The sequence below is a fragment of the Colobus angolensis genome, unplaced genomic scaffold (genome assembly GCF_000951035.1).
Source record: "Colobus angolensis palliatus isolate OR3802 unplaced genomic scaffold, Cang.pa_1.0 Scaffold126, whole genome shotgun sequence".
Lineage (NCBI taxonomy): Eukaryota > Metazoa > Chordata > Mammalia > Primates > Cercopithecidae > Colobus > Colobus angolensis.
The window spans coordinates 5222521-5246709 of NW_012113808.1; the positions used below are offsets into that span (position 1 = coordinate 5222521).

Sequence of the window (24189 nt, forward strand, 5' to 3'; positions counted from 1 at the left end):
GCTCTGTCGCCCAGCCTAGAGTGCAATGGTACACTCTTGGCTCACTGCATCCTCCACCTCCTGGGTTCAAGTGATTCTCCTGCCTCGGCCTCCCAAGTAGCTGGGGTTACAGGCACCTACCACCACGCCCAGCTAATTTTTGTGTTTTTAGTAGAGACGGGGTTTCACTGCGTTGACCAGGCTGGTCTGGAACTCCTGGCCTCGTGATCCACCCGCCTCGGCCTCCCAAAGTGCTGGGATTATAGGTGTGAGTCACCTCGCCTGGCCGGTTTATTGCTTTTAAATGAATTAACATTTAAAAATTCCTTAGTCTCAAATTTCTGAATTTGATAGATATGACCTATATAAACAGAAGCTATTTGGAGTCCTCAATGGTTTTTAAGAGTGTAAAGGGGTCTCAAGCTCAAAAGGTTTGAGAAACACTGCTTCTAAAAACTGGCTGTCTATGCCTGTGTGTGATTCATAGGTTTGGCAAAGTCACCAACACTATTTCCTTTCAAATATCATGGGAGATTTTAACGTGGCTACCAAGAAACAAACAAGTAGAGATGTCAGACAGTTAATGTGTCCATTTAGACTCCTTTAAGGTGTGTGTGTGTGTGTGTGTGTGTGTGTGTGTGTGTGTGTGTCTGTCTGTCTGTCTGTCCTCAGTGCTTAGATATTCAGGTAGATAGACACTCAGCTCTTAAGAAAGGAATTTATTTCTACTCATAATTTCCTTCTGCTGGTGCCATGGCAAATGCAGTTCTGAGTAAAGTAGTCTGTGTGCATAGGTGCCACCCTACCAAATACTGTGAGCCAGATTGCCATTCTGGACCAAGATCTGAGAAGGAAGACATAGGGGAGAATGCAGAATGTGGAAGGAAGAGAGGGGGGAATTGTTAATTAAGCTCTATTAAATATTAATTGAAATATAAATTTAAAACCTCACCAACTCCTGACAGTTATATAATCTAATTAAGTGGTAGGTCCTGTTGCCCCACGGTGTCTTTTGGTGTATTAGGGGAATAAAGTGATCTTCTGCTCATAAACACCATGAGGGCTTTATTAATCCAAGGCATTTGCCAATAAAGTAGATGGGAAAGGCGGCACTAATAGTAATTTTATGGAACATGGAAGAATTGAAGGGGCAATTTTGATGTGGATAGGAATGCAGTGAATCAGCTGCAGTGATCCACATGGACTCTGCATGCTTTGGCCTGTCACTGGGGTAAGGAAGATGAAGTCCTTGTGTACCATTCCACATTTACATGTGTATTTTTTGCTCATGGAGAATGTATATTGAATCCCTGAGACCAGTTTTAATTTTATAAACTGCCTTTGGTGGGGAAAATGGTATGTCTGTGCATGTGTGTGTTTTAGAATGAAAGTTTCAAAAGAATATAACTTGGAAGGATTATGGAGATGAATTTGATTTCTTACTAGCAAACATGAGTAAGCCTGTGTTTTGCAAATTTTCCAGCAACAGGGCTGTGGGAGAATAGTAAAAACGATCTGAATCTTTTATCTGTGCTGTAAGAGAAAAGAGCCTCTACACTCATTTCTTTTCTGGCTCTCAAAGGTTCTTAATGGAAAGTTAAATAAAGTGCACAAGATTGTCTTTACTTTTTTTTCTTTGAATTATTTTATAATTTTAAAAAAGTGCACAGCATGTAGTTCTGAGATGTTTTAGTTGGTGTAACTCAATTTAAAAAATAATTATCATAAGTTAAGTCAGCAACTCTTAGTCTTTATTTTTGACCAGGCTGTAGACGAATGCATCATTAATTTCTCTGCGTAAAATCAGGGTTATTTAATTCTCCTTGTTATCTTGTCTTTTGTTTGGATTTTGGTAGTTGTTGTTTCACATTATCTTGTATCAGGATTTCATTGTATCCCCTCATTTTATATTGCTGTGAGATACTATTTCACAAGTTTGTGAGATACTATTTCAGTTTTAGAAAAGGAGTCCCTTGGAATTAAAAATGGATTTTGCAAGACCACCGTTGACTTCGTGCAGGTCGGCCAGACCCATTTGTGGGTAACAAAGCCCTTGCGTGGTTTTGACCTTTGATTTGTGGAAATGAGAGTGGCTTCTCCTCCCCAGGGCCACTGTGGCTAGCTGGGCTTGGGGGACGAGCGTAATAGAATTGTGTCATGGATTGCTCTGTTACTCCCCATATGTTAGCAATTTTATTGTGGTCTCTTTTATTTCCTTTTCAATTTGGGCCCCAGCGTTTTCCCAAAGGAGTGTGGATGAAGGCTCTCAGTGTTGGAAACGGTAATGATGCAGTTGAGCAGTTGCCGCACCTCTGAAGGTGGCAGGAGTACCCTTGAAAGGCTCCTGAGAGGAGAGAGTTCTATTTAGTGTGGTGGAGAAGGGGTCAGTACTCTTGGTTGTCATTTAGTATGTATCTAGGAAAAGCGTGTTCCCTTGGCCACTGGAAAGCTGGGCTCGGGAAGATGTGTATGTATCTCGGCAAAGGTGGACTGAGCAGGTGGGGGACTTACAGCCTGTCCTGATCTCTGAGTGACAGTGTGTGCCCACTGCCCTGCTGCCTATGTGCCCGGCTGGTGTGTGGAAGGGAGCTCACGGGAAAAAGCAGAGGCCGGGCTCCTTTTGAGAACTTGGCAAAGGCTTCCCTGTTCACTTTAGAGTGCTTCTTTTCTTGAAGCCAGTGCTGGATCTTGGGTCTGTGCTGCTGACGTTTTAGAACATGAGAAAGAGCCGCAGTAGGAGCCAAGTATCTGCCAGACTGTGTCGGGAGAACCTTTATCATTTCTGTCAGATACATCACAACTCGCTTGTCTTACCATACATCTTCCTAAATGTGACAGAATATTCAGCTGTTATTAATTGAATACTCTCTAATTTAACTGCTTAGCGGGAGAAAGAGTGACTGGTTTGTTTCAACACGTAAAACTGGCATCAACCTGTATGTGGGTTTCAATGCTGTTGCATTGCAGGGACTGAAAAAGTGATTGTACAAGGAGAAGTGGTTACCCTACTTTTCAACAGGGTAGCTAAATTCAGTTTATTGTTCTAAAACAAAGGGGTGTGTGTATGTGTGTGTGCGTGCGCGTGCGTGCGTGTGTGTGTGAGAGAGAGAGAGAGATTAGGATAATACAGATCAGTTTATGGGCATGATATGCTTCATGATCTTTTGTGCTAAGTATGTTATAGGTGGTACTTCAGCTCCTCTGAAGTTTAACTCACCTAGAAGTCGCAATGACACTGTGGTTTGTTTTTTTTTTTTAAATCAAAAAGCTTAAAAGAATGAACTTGTTTTATCTTTATCTTTGTAATCAATAAAATGTAAATAAAGAGCCCTACAAATTTCTGCATAATATTGAATATGGTGCTAAGAATTAAAAGACATCTTGATGAAATAAATTAAAGATTAAAATATAAGGAGCTAAGAATGAATTTTGAGAGTCTGCACACAACTCCTCTCTCCTTGGACCTTTGATGGAAGAACAAAAGTGAGTCAACTGTCAGTTTCTCCAGCTACCCTAGAAAAGCAATAGAAGGTTCCAATTCATTGATCTAGGAAGAATCTAGGCCATGAACTAGACATCTTTTTACACTTGTGGGTATTTTCGCTCTTGTTGCCCAGGTTGGAGTGCAAGGGCACAATCTCAACCTCCACCTCCCAGTTGCAAGCGATTCTCCTGCCTCAGCCTCCCAAGTAGCTGGGATTAGAGCCATGCACCACCATGCCCAGCTAATTTTGTATTTTCAGTAGAGATGAGGTCTCCATGTTGGTCAGGCTGTTCTTGAACTCCTGACCTAAGGTGATCCACCCACCTCGGCCTCCCAAAGTGTTGAGATCACAGGCATGAGCCACCGTGCCCGGACTTTTACTTGTGGTTATTTTTAAAAATGTATTTATGTATACATAATTCTGTTGTCATTTTAAAAGAAGATAGAAAAATGTGCAAATGTGCTCGGTGCCAGAATGCCTCTAGGTTCATATACAGCATTTTTTTTTTTAAAGAAATGAATTCAAAGCACGATAATAAGTAGAAGTCTGACTTGGCTCTCAGCAGTGAGGTAGAGTGAAACAAAAGACAGTGTCCCCAACTCTGCCATGAAGGTTAGCAGAGTGTGATGTGGCACTTTGCAGAGATGGATGAGAGTTCCAAGGCTGAGGACAAGGAAGAGCATACCTGCAGTCCTTTCAATCGCCCATCATGGGACTATTAGCTTGAGCGTTCTGGAAAATATTATTACCCCCAGGGCGCCATGTAACTCCCTGGCTCCTGACAAGCTGCCAACATGGCTTTCTCTGGGCTGCAAAGTTGGAGCTCCCCTGGCAGGGTGCCAGGGTTTTAAGAAGGCTCTGGGGGCCCAAGGTAGCCTCCTGGTGCAAGTTAACATTCATTGTAAAACCCAATTCAGGAAAAAAAAAACCACCCTTTCCTTGCTTTCCCCTCTGCACAGAGCTAGTTGGCATACAAGTAATATCTGTGCTGGCACATTGCCCCTTATTTTAGGGGCTGGCTTTTGCTTTGGGATGGCATGGAGAAGGGGATTATTTGCACTGTAGCTTTTGATGTAAGCCATCATTGTCATATTATATGAATAGCACCGCATAGGGATGGCTGAGCACAAAGACCAGTCCTCCATCCCTCCCTCACACTGCCCTATGTAACCCAAGTCCTTGTCACAAAAGGGCTGTCTGATTTTTTCTCCCTTTAAAATCTTGTGGAAAATAGTGGCCTTAGTTGGAAACCTTAATTTTTAAAAAGCATCCTTTAATTTGGGCATTGCAAAACGTTAAAAATTGGAGAAGTGGGTTTTTTCAGAGATAATTTACATGTTTGTACACAGAAATGCTGCACACATATGCTTATAATCATATTTATAATTTTCTTTGTTGCAGTTTACAAAACGTACACTTGGTGATGAGGTCTTAAGGTATCCTAACATTGCATACACAGTCATAGAAAAAAAAAGTAACACATAAATTTGGGTAATTCAGAATAGAAGCCTATATCATGAAAATACTAAAACCATAAAATCTACTTACTTGAGGAAAACTGATTTGAGAATATCTGGTACATTTCTTAACTCACTAAGTTTAGTGTTTGTAAAACAAATAGAAGATAATGTTTTTAGTAGACTCTGGGTGTCCGTATACATCTATGTAACTATACATATTTAGGCTTTATCATAACATTTGAATGGAGAATGCTTAATGCAGTAATATAACAACATAGCAAAAATTCTAAACTTTAAATATATAATTCAAACAGTTGTTACAGGTAAAGTCTAGGTAAGGAGAAAAAATGTATTTATGAAGCAACTCATTGAATAACTCAGCATTCTTAGCTCTGTGATGCATTGGGAGTTGTAGGGAAGGGAGTTGGGAGTTGAGGAAGTAGAATTGATATTTAGTCATATTTCTGAAACTATTCTGGATTTTTTTTGTCAGGAGAAAGATGCAACAAATATTTGTAGGGACCCCCCCCATTTTTTTTTTTTTTTTTTGCAAGAGGAGAACAGAGGACATAGCAATGAACAAGAGAGAAGGTGTCATTGCCCCCCATGGAAACTGGATTTTTATAAAGGAGACATATAAAAAATATTTTAGGGTTCAAGGATGTAGCCTGATGGGGAACAGTGATACTTTTGAAAAGCTGATCATGACTTGTAAAGTTCAATTTCAGAGTACTGATGAGAAAAATCATGAAATATTGTAATTTTTAACATAACACCTGGAAATTTCTAAGCAAATGCCATTGGAAATTAATAATATTTGGTCCTAATGTTGAAGTCGTACCTATTCAACTCACTGAAGATTCGTGTTTTCAGTTACTGTCTGAAGTTTGACCAAATAGGGAAAATCAAGGGGTTGCTTAAAAGAATGTTAAGTAGCAACCCCAAAGTAATGTTTTAGCTTTCTAAATACTGAAAGAGGTTTAAGGTTAAGTTATCTTGTCCACCCTGTTAATCATATAAATTCTATTATCCCTTTAACATATCTAGCCAATGAAGTCAGTGTTTTCCATCTGCAGTCAATTGGGTATTGACAAGGAACAAGAAAGGATTTCTAAAATATATTTTTTTTCAAGCTCATTTTAGCTGTTTTTTTTTTTTTTAAATCTCTAAATCATGCTGTTACTATTTCGTCACCCAGCATGTTTCCATTAAGGCAATCACATTAGGTTGGGTTGACCCAGTAAAACTTTCCAAGGTTTATCAGCCACCAGGCCAATTCAGACTGCAACCAAAGCTATGTTCTCCTCTTTGGTGGGCTGGTCAAAGTGAACCTTTGGATCTGATAAGATCAACTACGTACTCCCATGCGATAGTGTTTTCAGTAAAACACTTTCAGTTTTATAATTTAAAATTGTACTTCATGGCGCTGGAGGTGATTAGACTTTTCCTGCAGATGGAACTATGTGTTGGATCTGATTTTTGGTTGGGCAGCAAACCTAGCCAGAACCATCTACTTGACCAGTTTTATCCTTACCCACAGCCGCCTCATATTTCTACAGCACTTCATATTTCACAGTAATTTTCCCTCCTTGATCCTACGACTTCTATCCCCAGAAACCTGTGTTATTTTCATCCCTTACAGAACCACAGATCTGTGAGTGGAACGTTGTGTTCACAAAATACTGTTGATTATTCTACCACTTCAGTGGTTGTTTCAGACAACCACCTTTTTCTGTTCATGATTGCTTAAATATATCAGTGCATGGTGTCATGGGTTACAGCTAATAAAACTCCCACTCAAGTGACTGCAGCCTGGCTTGGTGGGAAGTGACATAGTGAGCTGCAGGCTGACTCTGAAGAGGCAGGTTTTAGATGTGCCCTGATGCCAGGGATTGATCTTGGCTCTGCAGAGCGGAGGACATAGAGATGATGCGAGCATCCCTGCCTAATGATCCCTGGTAGAGGATGGGTGGAAGGTGACTTCCGGGGCCATGCTCAGGTGGAAGCCTGCCTGCCCTCACTGCCTTCTCACCCTGTGTCCATCACAACCTTTCCTATCCTTCCCAGTGACCAGCCAAGGGCAAGACAAGACTACAAATTACCATCTAAAAGTATACTTGGCCCCTTCAAAGTATGAGAGTTAGATCACTTTTTTTTTTTTTTTCCTCTCTCATGCTCCTTTCATACCAACAGCCAACAAGCTGGAAACTAAAATCCCTTTTCCTTTCAATTTAGTCAGTTCCATAGCATGAGTTGAGTGCCTGTTGTGCTCACCTAGCATCATGCCTGGCACATAATAGGTACTCACTAAATACTTGCTGAATTACTAAATGTATGGAAGTTCCAGGATCCATTGAGAGTGGTAAAGAAATGTAACGGAAAATTAAGGCAAGCAAAGGCAGGCAAAACAAACCCTCTGCCTAAAGGAGTCAGGAGACTGGCTACCCTTGGAGATAGTACCTGTAAAGGGTTTGGCTGGGGCTTCTGGGTGCTGCTCATAATACTCTCTTGATCCCACTTCTGGAGACTGGGCTGCATGCATTATATGAAAATTCACTGTACAGCCGTAATGTATGTATTTCTACTTAATATATTTTATCCTCCTATCTAAAAAAAAAAAGACTTTAAAGGATAGTGTTGGTTCTCAAGTACCTTAACAATCTTTTTGCAGGTGAGAGTTGGAAGGTGGGTGTAGAAACCAATATACAGGCAACGAATTAGGATCATTATTTGGCTGAACCCCCATATTCTAGTAACATGCTGTGATTGCAGGGGGAAGAATGGCTCATTCTAAGCTCTGCCCTTATGTATGCCATTAACATAGATTCCCAGGGGGTGGATCACCTTCTGAATGGAGGCTCCTAAATCTAATGCACAAGGAAGCCCAGACTCATTGCACCTGGTGACACAGAATCCTGGGTAGCTGGTCAGGAGCTTCATGTGCTGGCTCCCATTTATGATTTTTTTCTTTCTTTTTTTAAAGAAAGAAACATAAGGAAAACATTTGCTTTGACATGGAATCCACCCCTACATATAACAGTAATTGCAGGACCTAGAGGGGGAAAGAAAGTATCATTCCAATTTGGGGCCAACCACCTTGACAATATTGTGTTAAACCTTCTGTAGTGGTAAAGCCAGGCTGCAGCGAGGCAACCCTGGCACAGGTGGACACTCAGGGGACATGGAGAGCTGGAGCTGGGAGACACTTCTGGAGCCAGGAGACTAAGGAATACAAAATTACCTTTTGGGGCACTCTCAGGGAAGACCTGTGCCTCCAGGCCCAGCCCTTGGTTATGGCCTGTGCTCCTGACTCCTTAGGGGGTTTTGGCCATGAGCTAATCAGATGCCCAGTTCACACAGTAAGAGATGACTGCTTGACCTCCACGTGGAGCCAAACTAGATCCCCCTAAAAACCACAGCCGTAAAGCTCTGTAGAGGTAGTGGCCTCTTCAAAGTCCCCAAGCACGCAGCCACACGTGCTTCCTCCTCCAGTCTCCGTGTGTCTGTAAAAGTTCAAATACTGAGTCAAGTTTATTGTTTCTATCTCGTTTATTTTAAGTATAGTTTTACACTTTATTATGTGCAGTGACATCTTAAATGGAGCCTGTCACTCCGTCTTGACTACTGCTCGGGGCTGGAGCCACTTACCATGTCACACATTCAGCAGCCCTGATTAACCGGATCAGAATGAGCAGCTCCAACTCCACCCTCCCCAAAATAGTGCCCCTTATTTATATGAAGCAAAATATGAGAACAACAGGATCCTGTATCTAAAGTGGGAAGGTTTCCAAGTTGAGGAAGTTTGGGGTAGCATTTCCCTCCCTTCCTCCCTCCCTCCCTTCTTCCATCCCTCCTTTCCTCCTTCCATCCTCCCCCCTTCCCTCCCTTCTCTCCCTTCCTCCCTTTCTCCTTCTTTCCCTCCTTCCTTCCTTCAGATTTTTTAAAACATATTTTGTTATATATTCACTCTCTTTAAGGATAACACTTTGTTTGGTTAACTCCTGCCCCCCAAAACAACAACAATAAAAAACACAATTTTACAACTTTCTTTTCTTCTTCTCTCGTCTGTGGTTGCAAGTCAGTTTTTGTAGCCCTGTCATTATGTGAGGTGGCCTAGAGTAATTTGAATATTTCATTCTCCCGGCTGCTAATGCAGCATGCGTTACAGATGGTACTTGCTTCATCCTTCTGGACCTGGTTCAATTATAAATGAAAGTAGGGAGCTGAGATTTGTCTTTTTGTCTCTGCTTAGTTGGAATAACACAATAAAGCTTGATGGGTAAGAATTTCTCAAACTGCCTCTTTTTCACCTCGGACATTTCCCAATTAGATTGCTCCTTAGAGTACTTGGTTTGCACTCACATTTGAAGCCAAATGTATAATCATTGTTATTATTTCTGAATATTTTCTTTCCTCTCACTTGGAATAAGGCTGTATTCTAAAAGTATAAGCAACCTCTGTCTCCCCGACCCCCACCCATCTTTTTCTTTTTACTTTCTATTTCTCGTCAATTCTTAGCAGTGAGTGCATTTATTTATTCAAGAATCTTGAGTAAAACCACTTCCCTCCTCTATGCCCTTAAAAGTACTGTCCCCTCACACCACACTACTTAGGGACACATTGGTGGTCAGGGAAAAGGTTTCTTCCTGACAGTAAGACGTATCTGCTCAGCTCACTAAATCAATATATAAAAATAGAACACACGTGTAGAGCAAATTATGCAAATTTATGAGTATAATCTTATATGCACATATTTATTAGACACTAGTAGTATTTTTAATGTGTTTGTGTGGAGGAGGGTGTGTGCACACACATGCCAAAAGGCTTTGGGTTTGGTATGTTTTCGGACATTCTAAAAAATAAACATTAAACGTCGTCTTTCATTGGGACATTATTCTTACGGTCATTTTATCACATTGTAAAGCTTGCTGTTTAGTTCAGGTATACCTTTACTGGGATTTTTTTCCTTCAGCCTCAAATTTATGAGCACTAAGTGTTGGGCAAATACAGTACCATAGAGATACTCTTAGAAGGGTGACTAATTCACATGTCTACCAGTAATGTCAAAGAAGGAGGGATAAACCAACTATATTCTCTAAGATTAATTGATATTGTATTAGATTACGTGGATGCTCCAAGAAGATCTATGTATGTATTTTTAATTTCACTTTGTTCCTCACCTAGTGTTAGAAACCAGCTTTGCAGTGTGACACCTGTGGGCTTAACACTCTTTCACCCTTGTTTTGATGATCTGCCTTTGTAAAGTTAAATAGAATATAAATTGATAGTATCTCCTAGCCTCCTATGGTTCTATAAGTTTAAGTCATTAAGATGAAGAATAAAGTGGCCTACAGAGAAATTGCCAGCTTAAAAGAGAAAGTGTTTGGAATGTTACAGTAAGAGCTGTGACGCCCTCGGTCAATACAGGTTGGCAGAAGCAGCACAGTTTAGGGAACTCTGTTCTTTTCTGATGCAATTTGCAGCAGTCCTCAGCTCAGCATCTCACTTGTTTTTCCTACTATGTTAAATGTGATCCACCCTACCCTTAGAGATAACAGTGAAAATTAACCTAAAACACAGAGCCAAGTCTTTCAGAAATATGACCATACTTTAAAAAATATAAAGTGTGCTTCATTTTCATATCAGCTTATGATAACCCACCTTCTGGAACCAACCTGGTAATGGGTGATCTGGGTCTGCAGTGTGCAGTAGGTTCATTCCTCCATGTGTCTCTGTCTATCTTAATTTCTGGCTCAGCTTCTGGTATCCAAATGATATTCGATGAGCAATTTGGAACCTAAATGGAGTTAGAAATGCTATTATTCCATATTTTTCAAGTAGTTAAAAGAACATCTTTGTAGCAAATTTTCTAGGAACACAACAATTAGAAATGTGTAATAACCTGTGGTCACTTTCTTACAATTAATTATCTTGAACTCATTTTCTGCTAATATCAAATCTTGCCAGAATAATGAAATTGGAGTTCCTATTTTCAACTAGTTTTCATTTGTCAATCATTGACCTACTTTTCTTTGGAAATTTGTAATAAACTGAAAAATAATAGCAACCGTACTAATATTGGTATAATAATTTCCAGTATATGGAGTACTTTTCATATATATTATCTCAATTTTGATATCATGATAATTCTAAAGGGATCACTTTTATTTTTCTTAGTTTACAAATGTGAAAACAAACCCAGAGAGGTTAAAGAGTCAAAATCACAATTCAAGTCCAATGTGAATGTGTTAGGATTAGGTTCAAATGTGAGTAACTGAAACCACATCCACCCCCTTTCAAAAAATAGGAAGCAAGATACAAGCAGTTCAGGGCTGGTAGAGTGGCTCTACAGACCACAAAAAACTTAGGCTCCTTCCTGATTTTTGACTCAGTCTTCCCTAAAAGGTGATCCTGTGTCATCCTCATGATCTAAGTTGACTGCTAGAGCTCCAGCCATTCCACCTGCATTCCAGGCACCAGAATGGAGGAAGGGGCAGGGAATAATGGTAGACTTATTCCCTTTAAAAAAAACTTTCTAGCATAATACTTGTACTACCACTTGTATCCCATCAGTTAGGACTTAGTATTATACTACACTTAGTTACAAGGGAGCCTTGGACATGTAGCTGGGTAAAAATGTTCCAGCTCTCAGAAACAGGGCAAGTTTCTGAAATGTCACTGCTCTTGGGTGTAGCTGTAGCCTCCAGATTTTCCCTAACCAAGAAAGATAGACCGAGGAGTCATTTTAATTGTCTAGATCTGATAGGGAACATAGGTGTCATGTTATACTAGAGAATCTGGCTGAGGGCAAAGGCAAATCTTGATCGTATTAATAACCATTAGCTATATTGGGTATAATTGTACACATTTGCAGCAAGGCACATCCGAAGAGGAGGTGATTGACTTCCAGAGCAACAGCAACACTGAAAAGGCACTGACTCTAATCATGCCATGGTGAGCAATCTGTGGAGACAAGAGAGACCACAAACTGTGATGTAAATTCATAAAGATTCATCTGTGTGCTCCAAGCTGCTAAATTCACATGCCCTCTTGGTGTTACTTCCTACTTAAACTTTAATAGAATGGTTTATAGGATTGTGGAGATTTATAGGATCAATTCCTTGGTTATTTGGTGGCCAGTGGTCAGGGAACCTAAATGCCATATATGACCTCAGTAGATAGGGCTTCTTACTGTCAACATTATTTCTGGAGGAAAAAAGAATCCAAATTTCCAAGTACGTGGGCATGTACTTTATGCTCTGTAACTCTTGTCAGTGAGCTCAGCAAGTGGGGTGTTTTCCCTCAGTTCTTTGTCTTCTATATCAATTGCCCCAAGGGCTTTGGGAGTTACAGTACACACACACATCATACCTCAGAGGTGCTGATGGCAGATAGCTATCTTTGATTTATTTGTATTTTTTGAAGAATAAGATGAAAATAGAGCACCTGTATGTTCACGACAGGAAGGATTTTGTGTGTATTTGTGTATCTGTATAATATTTCACATTGTATATCACTTTAGCCTCTTAATATGATTTTCCTTAGGTCACAAATCCATATAGAATATTTGACAGTGTAGCTTGCTCTAATATTTTTGTTGCAGTAATGTGGGGATGACCACATTACTCATAAGTGAGCTCTGCTGGTCTCTTCAGAATGTCAGGAGAAACTTTATGGTGCTGCCTGCACCACCACATATTTTATTTAGACCACAGATGTTCAGTCTCATAATTTAGTTGTCTTATTTTGTTACATTTTCAGCTGCATTTTTTCTTTTTCTTTTCTTGCCTTTATAATTTTATTGAAATTTGTCTCAATAGTTATAGCCCACCTACATGGAAAAAGACTATTATTTGTGGCAACTTCGGTCCACAAATCTATATACATAACTTGAAATGTGTAGATTTCTTATCTAAGAAACCTTTGCAAACCCTATATGAAATGTAGAAGTGTGCATATATCTTTACCATTATTGCAACTACTGTTTCAGTAGTTTTTGTTGGAACATTTGCAACGACTTCCAAAGATATTATTCTTCTAATTTAAAACTTTCGTTTGGTTTTTATAAGCCAAGCTGTCTTTATTATAATTCTCCCATGAATTGGCCTTCTTTGGGAAGGAATTTTCTAGCACTGGAGGACAGGTTTCCATATAGTTATAGGTTAAAATACCCTTCCTCCACTCTCACCTTTCCAGCTTGATTGCTTCTATCAGCGGCCACATACATGGTTGTCAACAGTATACAGATAAGTGTTTTAATCCTCAGTTTTAGAAACATATAGAAGTGATACCTTGACAAAAAGGAGCAAGCAGTATAAAGATGTACATGTAGCCCTACCTACTTCCATGATTTTTGTCTCTGCCCAGCAAGAGTCAGTGTTATCTTTAAAAACAAATTACTTTGGTATATGTGCAATGACATGTATGTATGTGTGAGATTGTGCACACATACATGTGCAATGGAGTGGGCATCAATGTATTTTACTGATTGAAGAACACAGAGTAATTTCTGTTCTCATTTGTTTTGGAAACTTGGAACAGGAAGAGGGAACTTGGCTTCATCAATGAAGATGATTGGCTCCCGATAATGGCTCCCTTCTGGTGCCAGATTTAAGGGAGGAAAAAGCAAACAGCTGTTCAAAATGACTTTCACCTAGTAAACAGAGGCGAGAAGGCAGCTAACACTTATTGGGTACCTTCTGTGTGCCCAGCTCTAGTCTAATTGCTTTACACATGTTAACTCATTTAAACCTGATGGCAATCCTGTGAGATAAATGTGGTTCTCCCCAGTTTACAGATGAAGAAACAACTGAGGCTTTGAGAAGTGAACTGACTCTCCCAGAGTCAGACAGCTAATAAGAGGCAGAGGAGTTGGAATTTAACTTAGGTCTGTCTCATTTTAACACCATCCAGTTTCCAGAGAATCATGGAAACTTGTGTCACTGTGAGTCAGATACGCTCATTCTGTCAGGGTGTGAAATGCCCCTTAAAATACTGTTATGTGAAATCATAGCTGGTGGCTTTGTGCACTATCTTCACTGACTCTGCTAACCTTGTTTGAATAAATTTAAAAATATTGATGAACATGTCCCATGCCCCTAGCAAAGTTCTAAATGCCGTTGGGGGTCAAAAGAAGGGTAAAATATGGTCCCTGCCCTTGGATGGGTAACTCTCATTTGGCAGTCAGAAAAGCAGTCCATGGAGCAGCTGATGGCCATGACGATATTTAATAAATTTGTGACTTGGGTGACAACAGAAACTAAGTAACTGTATGACATCATTCAAGCACAAAATCCAGAAGCAGAGAGGGGGAGATTACTATATGCTAGGTTGAACAAACCTAGAAGGACAGTTTAAACGTGGCTGCATGGAAGGCTGGAAAGAAACTTGAGAGGAACAGCTGGACTGAGCGGTGACTGTAGAACCATAAAGTGTCATCATTGCAGATTTAAGAAGAGTAACATCTGCCTGGCACTTTACAGTTTTCCAAGCACTATATTTTCTTATCTCTATTTTCTCTCACTTCCATTACTATTGTTATTAATCATCATCACCCCTGCTTTACCTATGAGGAATACCAATCAAGTACCATCCCATACACATACCGTGCCCTAGGAAGGGCTCTTGAGGAAATAAATAAGACTCTCGAGCTAAGAGAGAAGCAGCAGGACACTTGCTCATGGTCACACAGCTAGTGAGAAGCAGGGACTTGGCCTTATCCCACGCCCTCTGATACCAACTTTGGATAAAAAGTAAAGGCTTTTTCTAGAGTTTTATATTCCTTATCAACGACTTCTAGTTTACAAATGGGTTGTATTCCAGGAATGTTCTTTTCTCTTTCCTTTTCTTTTTTTCTTTTTTTTGAGATGGAGTCTGGCTCTGTCACCTAGCCTGGAATGCAATGGCGTGATCACTGCAACCTTTGCCTCCTGGGTTCAAGTGATTCTTCTGCCTCAGCCCCCTTGAGTAGCTGGGATTACAGGCACGTGCCACCACATCCGGCTAATCTTTTTGTATTTTTAGTAGAGATGGGGTTTCACCATGTTGGTGAGGCTAGTTTCGAACTCCTGGCCTTATGATCCGCCCGCCTCAGCCTCCCAACCAAAGTGCTGGGGTTACAGGTGTGAGCTTTTATCCTGTTTTTTTTTTTTTTTTTTGGCAACCTATAACACATTTTCAGGAAGTATCATAAGGCTAGATTCCGAGGTCCATTTGGACCTATTGCAAAAGAGATCGTGCCTTGACTGTGACCTGCCTATTCTGTTTTAATTATGTCTGTTCATTCTTTACAAAATAGTTTTTAATACAAACAATACATTCTGAGGCAGGGCAGACTATGTAATTTGCGGTTCCCAGTACAAAAGGAAAGTGTCAACTCTTCCTTCAAAAATTAAGTATTTCAAGATGGTGTCATCAGAGCATGAAACCAAACACGGGGTCCTTCTGCATGAGAGGCCCTGGGGTTCCACACAGGTCTCATGCTCACAAAGCCAGTGCTTTGGTTTAGAATACAAGGAATACCTTTTTATCCTGGAAATTTTATCAGGGAGTGTGCTGGAGGCATATACGTGTGCAGGGGCTGGAGAGGAGCAGTGGACAGCATGTGGATTGGATGTGGCTTTCTGTGTCCATCTGCACTCTACTCCTAAGTACCAGGAACGTGTTAACTCTCAGTCGCACAAGGAAAAATATCTCTTGATAAGTCATCCCCAAAGAATTCTGATTTGGAGCAAAGGGGAGAATGTAAAAGTGGGAGGTAGCACAAACATCAAAAAGAAAAAAGAGGGGGTGCTTTCTGTACTCACTGCCAACTCAGATTTGGTTCATTTTCAAGTTTATAAGTTTATTATTATAAGTGTAGATAAGGCCCATTCTTATGTAGAAGTTGCAGTACCTTCCACATATATTTCTGGCACAGAAAAACAGATGGGATAGAAACTTACACAAAAATCACATCTGCCACTCTGGACAATTAAGCAAAACATGAAATTGCAACTAAAAACCACAGGGTATTTAAATAGAACAAGATTTCAAATGAAGGACTCATGTTGTTGAACCAGAATGTAGTTTAACTCTACATCTTCTGAAAAGGGAGGATATTTTTTGGTCTTTCCATATATACTCCCCCCCCCCCACATCAGTAGATGTGCCTACTTAACGAAAACAACTTTTCTCATTCAAAGAGAGGCTAAGCCAAAATATAGTACTCTTTCAAATCATGTTATCTAAAGGGACATGAAAAGGGAGTAAAAAAACCTAACACTGATTTCACACCAGCCATGTGCTAGGGGCTCAGCAAAACTGCAGACAGCAAGTACAGCCGACTTTATTTTACAGTTGAGGAAACAAGCTCTGAGATGTCATCCAAGGCCTCCCAAACAGTAAGTGCTAGCTGGGGACTTAAGGCTTGAATTCTAAGTCCAAGCTTGTATTCTTCCCACACACCAGACTACCCATCCTGTTCTGAATTCCAACACAAGAAGCCTAGGACACAGAGGTGTACAGGGCCTGCAAAGCAATCCAGCCCCTCAACCTTGCAGGAACCCTATCATCAAGAGGGGAGACCCTCCTATTAACATTCTCTGGATCCTCATGGAGGCTGAGCACTGCTTTATAACTTTGCTTTTACACCCTTAAATGTTTCGAAAGTGTGACTTGGATTTATAGATGGCAGCGACTTTCCGTTGTGTGAAACCCAATGGTTCCCGATAGAATGGTTCCAGCCAGCAAGAACAGTTGCCCTGTACTGAGTATAGCGGAAGAAGAAAACAACTGACAGAGAAGCATATCATCTCTTTCTACCCACTGTGCCCAATCCACTCTGCCTTATCTCCCTGCCTTGGACCTGGAATATTGTCAACCTATTTGTGTGAGATAAGAAAACTCTCATTAAGAAATCCATTCATCATGCCTGTAATTCCAGCACTTTGGGAGGCCGAGGCAGGCAGATCACTTGAGGCCAGGAGTTCAAGCCCAGCCTGAGTGATATGGTGAAATCTGTCTCTACTAAAAATACATAAATTAACTGGGTGTGTTGGTGCATGCCTGTAATCCCAGCTACTCTAGAGACTTAGGCACGAGAATTGGTTGAACCCAGGAGGCAGAGGTTGCACCACTGCACTCTAGCCGGGGCAACAGGGTGAGACTCTGTCTCAAAAAAAAAAAAAAAAAAAAGGAAGGAAAGAAGGAAGGCAAGCCAGCCATTCAAACTGATTCGAACATCAGATTCTTTGTCTGAACTTATACATGTGGTGTGGTTTGACTCCCTTATAAATACATCGAATTTGCTGGCTTAAAGCTTTGGAGTGGATCATGAAGAATCTCACAGGGATCAAATGAGACTCTGGCCCCAAATTATGGATCTGTACTCTGGGTTCATTTTCTTTCCTGGCCCCTACAAAGGTAAGCAGAAGACACATTTCCTTTGGTGTCAGAAGTGGCTTCATCTTTGTGATCCTGCAGGGAAAGTGTGACACAAGGGAAGACTTAGGTCCAGAAGATGCTATAAATGAAGTGGGGAAAGCACCTTGCCCCTAATTAAGGCCCCTGGGACTCTCTTCTGCCCTTCACATGATGAAGTCCCATTCTGACCTTTATTAAATGGGCCCAGTAGAACCAGTCCTCTCCTAAGGCTGTTGTAAGGACCAGATGAGGTCTTGTGTGTGCTGTACAAATGGGAATGACACCATCATAACCAGGAAGATTGAGCTGGAAATCTAGGGAGCATGGCAAATGTGGACCTTAAGCCAACTTTTATTCCTGTGGCACCAAATCATTTATGAATAACTTATATATAAGTGATGAAACTCTATAGTACTAAAAGGAACTTGGTTCCAGTCACTTGCCCTCATGCCCTCACTCCATTTTGGTCTGTAAAAAAGTCTGTGCTCATGTTGATTCCCACACTTTCTCTCTGCTTGCCCACACCTATCCCAGTTACCTACCTTTTGACTCCCTTTTTTAGCTTTCAGATGGTAACTGAGTTGAGACCAGTACATACCTGCATGTAAGCAGACAGCCCATGCTTATCTGAATTCCTGGTGTAAGCCCAGTGTAGTGCAAAGAGCATGGACATTGAAGAACTGCACTTGAGTAAGCTGTAACTTTGAACTTATTTTCCTAAAAAATAGGCATCCAAGATCTACTTCTGAAGCTTGATGTGTGGGTCAGCATAGACAATGTAGGTGAGATAAAATGAAAGCTGTTGGGAAGGTATGAAGCACTATCACAATAAAGAAGTCTAAATTGCTATTCAAAGGCTATCTGACTATCTCTGCCTTTTTAGAGCATGCTTATTTTCCAGGTCCATGTCTTAGCCCTCCCAGTCCCATCTTTGCTCTTTATAGATAAGGTAGAGTGACTTGCCCAAGATTACAAAGATCTAGAGTGGCAGACCAAGGACATCGCTCTCACTTGAAAACTAGGGCTCTTTTCACTATAGCCAGCTCTTTATTGGGAAATCCTCATAATCAGTGTCACCTTCTGTGCTCCAAATACCTCAGCCTCACAGTTGGGTGCACACTTCCTTCCCTTCTTGACCATGCAGGCTAGTGCCATTCTCTTCTTCTTCAGTTTTCATTGCTGGGATGTCTTGCAGAATGATGCCTCAAGCTGTTCTGTATCTATAGGGGTCCATCATTTTCCCCTTAAGGATCTTCTCCTATAGGGTGCAGCTATGCAGTTATCTCACTGTCTCATCTCTATTTTCTGCTATAACTTTTGAAGTGCATCACCATCTCCTGTTTGTACTGGTGGCTCAGAGAATGCCTTGAGCAAAGTGCATTTCTGAAGCCAAGTCCCAGCACTGCCATGTCTTTTGATGCCCTTGGTCTCCTTTCTCAGATGTGCAGTAAAAATATTGGTGTTAATTACATAGGCTTGAGATACATGCAAAGAAGAGGGTGAAGACAGCCGTGACCTCTAAAAGAGAGGCATAGGTCAGTAAAAGATGCATTCATTCAAAAGACTGCTGCTTGTCCTGTGTTAGGCCAATCCTTTTCAGCAAGGTAATTTAAATTTAAAGTCAGCGTCTCCTGATTCTGTTGCCTAAAGGTTCCAGCTTTCACAGGACAGGTACGCTTCGCTCCCAGGCCTCCTGGGAGGCCTCCTCCACCCTTCCTCTACCGTTTTCTTGCTTCTCCCTAAAACCCTTGAAGATAGAGAATACTTCCTGCCCACATCTTCAACTAAGGGACCGCCAGGGGATTTCAGTGTTTATTGCTTTTTTCTCTGGGTTTGGAACAGTTCCGACCAGCTACTATTTGAAAAATATGGAAGTATTTTTTTGCTTATTATCAAAAGGAGAATGTAGTTTTCTTGCAACAAAATGAGAACTTGATATCTTTCGTGCCTCAAGGGTCTGTGTTGGGAGAGGGGGATGGTGTTCAGCCTTCTCTTCCTCCACCTCTGTATCCTGGTAGCCAGAAATGAAGTTCCAAGCCACACCAGCGAGGGCAGGCTGCCTTTCATGAGAGGCAGACGTGTAGTAATTACCTTTTTGCCTGTGTGCCTCTGTCCCCTTTGCTGAGAGGGTCCCCTTGCCGCTCTGTCTGTTGTCTGCACACCGCATTTGTTTGTCTGGAATGCAGAACTCCTTGCACTCGACAATCACTACAGTCTTTCTGCTTTTTCTCTTAAACAGCTTTTTTAAAGCCCCCAGAGACCCTTAAAAAAATAAAAAAGAGAATGCAAATAGAAATTGCGCTGGAAGCTGAAATGAACATTGTTGCGAGTCATAAGATCCTGGTCACCCTGGGACAAACTCTTTTTTATTTTGGGTAATATTTTTTCTTTGGCATTTATTACACCTCTGTTAAACACAGCTCATGTGACACAGTGTTACTCATAGGCAATCAGAAACAAGCTGAAAGTTGAGCCATTAGTAGGGCAGGGCAACTTATTGTTAATAGCAGCCATTAAAGCTGAAAGGAAAAATTACCCATCTGCCCCCGCCAGACCTGTCTGTCTGAGATCGAGATTGGGCCTCCAGGCCGGAAGGGGGGCTGGGCAAACATGAGGGAAGGAGAATGGAATGTAGAAACTGAGATCTTTGTAAGGGAAGATAGAGTTGAATTCAAGGGTGGGCCCTACCCCAAGAATAGGGGGAAAAAGAAATCCTGCCCCAAGAATTCCAGCTGTTCTTTGTCTGATCATCCTTTCTCAGGAAAGCACCTGATAGCTTTTATCCAAAGATCTGCTGCAAAATGCATTTTAGCTACAGATAGGAAATTCAAAAGAAAGATTCCTGTAGCAACAACACTTTGTAATTATGAAATACTTTCCATCACAGTGCATAACATATAACAGATTTACTACACCAAAATCCTTTGCCATTAGATCTTGGGATACAGCAGCGAAATTTTCTCTATCTTTAAAAGAATGTGTGGTTTAACCCCCTTCAGACATTTTAAATCCTAGCCAAAGATGCAACGCCATTTACCCACTCTGACAAGCTACTCTAAAGTGTGCTTGTTTGACGGGGCTGTATCAGATATCAAATAGGAAAATCAATTTGAGAGGGCTTTGCCACGAATATGTTTATAAAACTCACAACTGGCCTGGAAAAAGAAAGGCAAGTGGCCCATTTTACAGATGGTGCTAACTCACTCCAGTGCAGAGAGTGACTGTTGTCACCAGGATCACATATCAACTTGGAAAATCGTAATAGAAACCAGTCTTGTGGCTTGGAGTATAGCCCCTGAAAGGGTCTAGAACAGCCCACTCCCCTGTCCTGCCCCCCTTACACCTTAAAAGGGACAGTGACTGGGAACTATTGCTGCCCTGCATGCTTTTTCAGGCAGAGATACCAGAATGAGGTCTGAAAGGATACTTGGGTGGCCCCAGAGAAGACCTCCAGGATTGATTGAGAGTCTGAGCATTGCTGGCAGTACTTAGCATTTAGGCTACCCTGAGTGCATGCCTGGCTCATGATAAGTGGTTTGGCCTGTCAGAGGCAGGAGGTTCCTGCTGACTCAGACCCAGAGAGGTGACTCCTACTCTCAGTGTCTGATTTCTCAGATATGACTATATCCAGTTCTGGGATCCAGCCCTGACCTGTTCCTTGGCTATCAAAACTATCATAAGGTCAGATCAGCTTAACTCATCTCCAAGGTACTTTTTGGTAGATTTTGGTTCCTTCTTGCATTTTGTGGCTTTGTTCCACTAAGAGCCGTTGTTCTCAGCCCTCTGTACTGGTGGCACAATTTTGAATACTGTAATTATTTTGGTTGCACTTTGTAATGAATTTAAAGGTCTCTCAAAGGATCTTCAGCTCCATGTCACTCATCAAATAGAGCTCTTTTCTATTTTCCAGCTCTTGCATATAGGTAACACACACCACACACACACACACACGATATGCTGTGTCTTGCCTTCCACTCTCAGATCGTAACCTGATAGGCTGAATTGAGTGACCCACTCAGCTCAACAGTCCTATTTCAGACACTGCTGACACACTGTATATCTTCCTGTGTACCAGCAATCAGGCTGTAGTTAATTAAATTGTTTTGAAAATTAGTTTTATGCACTTATCAGTTGTTTAAGAGTCTGGCAGTTTTGGCCTTAAGAGTTCCTTGTCAAAGACTATGACGTGAAAGATCACTGGTCTCGGGCTTCTATGCTGTGATTAAATGTGGAGAGTGGTTTTGGGGACATGTGTCTTAAGGGATAAGCTAGTGAGGAATAGGTTGGGACTGGTAGGACCAGCGGCCCTTGGCACCTTTCAGAGCCATTAACCATACTCCACGCCTCGTGGGCCGTGGCTCTCTCTTCACCCGTGGATCATCTCGAGAAGGGGATTCATGATGTCACCTGGAGTCTCTGCTCTCTTCAAGTGTACTGGAAAGGATTGGGTATTGGGAAGGCATTGGAAAGCTGGTATTAGAAAGAGTTAGCTGGGGAGAGATTTGACTGAAGAGAAGGAAGCGTGTTTGCAGTGTTAGGGCAGTGGATCTTCCTCAAAAGGCCCAGAACTTAAGAAAGTCAGAAAGCTATTTTTCTGCTACTCCCCATGTTAGTGAAGGCAATTTTTTAATGTGATACCACTTTGAATTCTTTGACCTTTAAGAAATATGAATAAGAGAAAAGGATAGATGGCAAGATAGATGAGGAGCTTCAGAGGGGGCTAAGATAACGTTAAGGGAAAGCTCGTGAGTTGTTGAATTGTTTTACATAGTGGGGTGCTGTGAATAGGATGTTAAGGAAAGTTCTTCAGATATAAACGACAGAACAAGAAAAAAATAAACTTAACATAAGATATTTTTTCCTTTTCAGCAAGGCACAGGGTTCTTTGGGAAGCTGCAAAAAATTCAGAAGTCATGGTGCCTTTTTTCATAGAATTTACCAAGTAGAGATTTTTTGTAGGCACATCATTAAATGCTGGACTCTCAAGTGAAATGAGAAGTCTCCATCTGGGAGGTATAAAAGGAAACCCCCATCTGGTTGGTTTTAGCATCTTCAAGGTGAGGATACAATTCTTAAAATTGTCTACCTATTTCTGAGTCTTGGTTCAAATTCCTTTGTGATGTCCATGTCAGTTGGGCCCCTCTGGGCCTCACTGAGGCACACATCACCAAGCGTGGCCATCACTGTGGTTAGAGGCCATGGTCTCTGTACTACAGACAATACTGTAATTGCTTCTGTGACCAAGTGAGGGAGGAGTTCGCCGTTTATTGTGATGTAGGCAATGTTCTATTTGTAATAAGCCAGAAAAAATCTGTTCAAATCCAGTAACTTCAAGATTTTGCAAAGACTGGAAGGAGCGGAGGATGTGGGCATCAGCTGGAATCTAATTTGTCTCCCCTCCACACTTGCTCTTCCCCATTTCTCAACTGCTGTCTCCCAGTGTAATTAGCATTTCGAGCATTTTCTGTTCATCCCCTGTAGGTACACCACATCGTGCCAACAACCCATGGCCCAGCAGGAGTATACAGTAGCCTTTGCCAGGGTCCACCAGGGCTTGATTACACTTCACGGCTGTAATTCAAGCCTGCTAATCCTCCTCTGCGTTCGGAAAAGAGGCCTGTTCTGTTCGATAAGCTGATTACTGTCTGGTGTGTGCTTCATGCCTAGCAAGAGTTGTTTATATGTGGAATTATTGCTGGCTGGGCTCTGGGCTTCGCTATACTGAGGAAGCTCGCTTAGGGGTCAGGGATGTCAGGCTTCACCTCTGATCTGGGAGGGGTGAGAAGTGGAGTGTTGATTACAGCTGTTTTTCTCTCAACCTCTGTGCTGGTGGCTAAATATTTACTTTTCTCTGTTAACGGAAGGAGTCAGATAAGATTTTAAGAGTCTGAGACTTTTGCCCCTAGGACCCACTGTCAAAGATCATAGAGTGAAAGATCACTGCCCCAGACTTGCCACATTCTGATTAGGTTTGCAGGGCGATCTTAGTGGTCTTTTGTCTTGAGGGTTACGTTAGGGAGGACTATGGCGGGACAAGTTGAGTGTGTGGTGAAATCAACAGCCACAGACTCAAGAGTGCCCGACCACAGGGAAAGGATGGCCGCAGAGACCATGTGAATACTTTCTCACACTCAGAGATGTTTTCTTCAAAGCCACAGAAGCCTTGAAACCACCTTTGCCTCTGCCTACAAGCCCATCTCTGGTCTGGTGTGCAGCTTGTGGCTTGGGTGCAGTCTACGAAGCCCTTGCTCTTCATGGAGGAGGAAGTGCATTTTGTTATAACCATCTGTCCAGTGAGGTTGGCGTGATTTATGCTGGCTGCACTCTCGGGATTCCCATCCCTTTTGCGGGGTATTTTGTCACCAGATGCAGAGCTGAGGTCCTGCTTAATACTGGCTTTTAAGTGTTTAAGCCCTACAAATGGCTATTCGGTTTAATGGTGTGATGACGGAGTGAGTGCTGAAACAAGTACAGGTAAACAGAAGCACCTGCCCTTGTCACCTGCTGCATGAGCATACATTGGGGTCTGTTTGTATATTTAAATATGTGGCAGTCTACACTGGAGTAAGGAAATAAGGATGAATGTCAAAAGGCTTAATTGTGATGATATCACAACTGGAGGCCATTTGTTGAGAAAACTTCCTCCACATCTCTGTATACTAATAATCGGTTTGTCTACGTTTCTCTATGACACCATCATTTCCTTTAAGGCAGGCACTTTGTCTTTTATTTCTGTGACCGTTACCTATCTGGCCCGTAGTAACCAATCAAGGAACGGGTTTTTGATTTAATGAATGAGCAATTAATAGATTTCAGTAAAGAGGCAGCCTATCCTAGATTGAATGCACAGTATAAATTGCTAG

At 41.5% G+C, this 24189-nt stretch overlaps 1 protein-coding gene and 1 long non-coding RNA gene across 7 annotated transcripts in view; one reads left to right on the forward strand and one right to left on the reverse strand.

Annotated features, from left to right (window-relative positions):
- Positions 1–24189, forward strand: part of PBX1 (pre-B-cell leukemia homeobox 1) — a 302032-nt gene that overhangs the window by 201015 nt on the left and 76828 nt on the right. The window lies entirely within an intron of this gene.
- LOC105505510 lies at positions 17136–22626 on the reverse strand. The gene is made up of 4 exons (XR_001000758.1): positions 22413–22626; positions 18338–19588; positions 17869–18125; positions 17136–17380 (listed from the first exon to the last, which is right to left on the reverse strand). It is a non-coding gene; the product is annotated as an uncharacterized LOC105505510 (long non-coding RNA).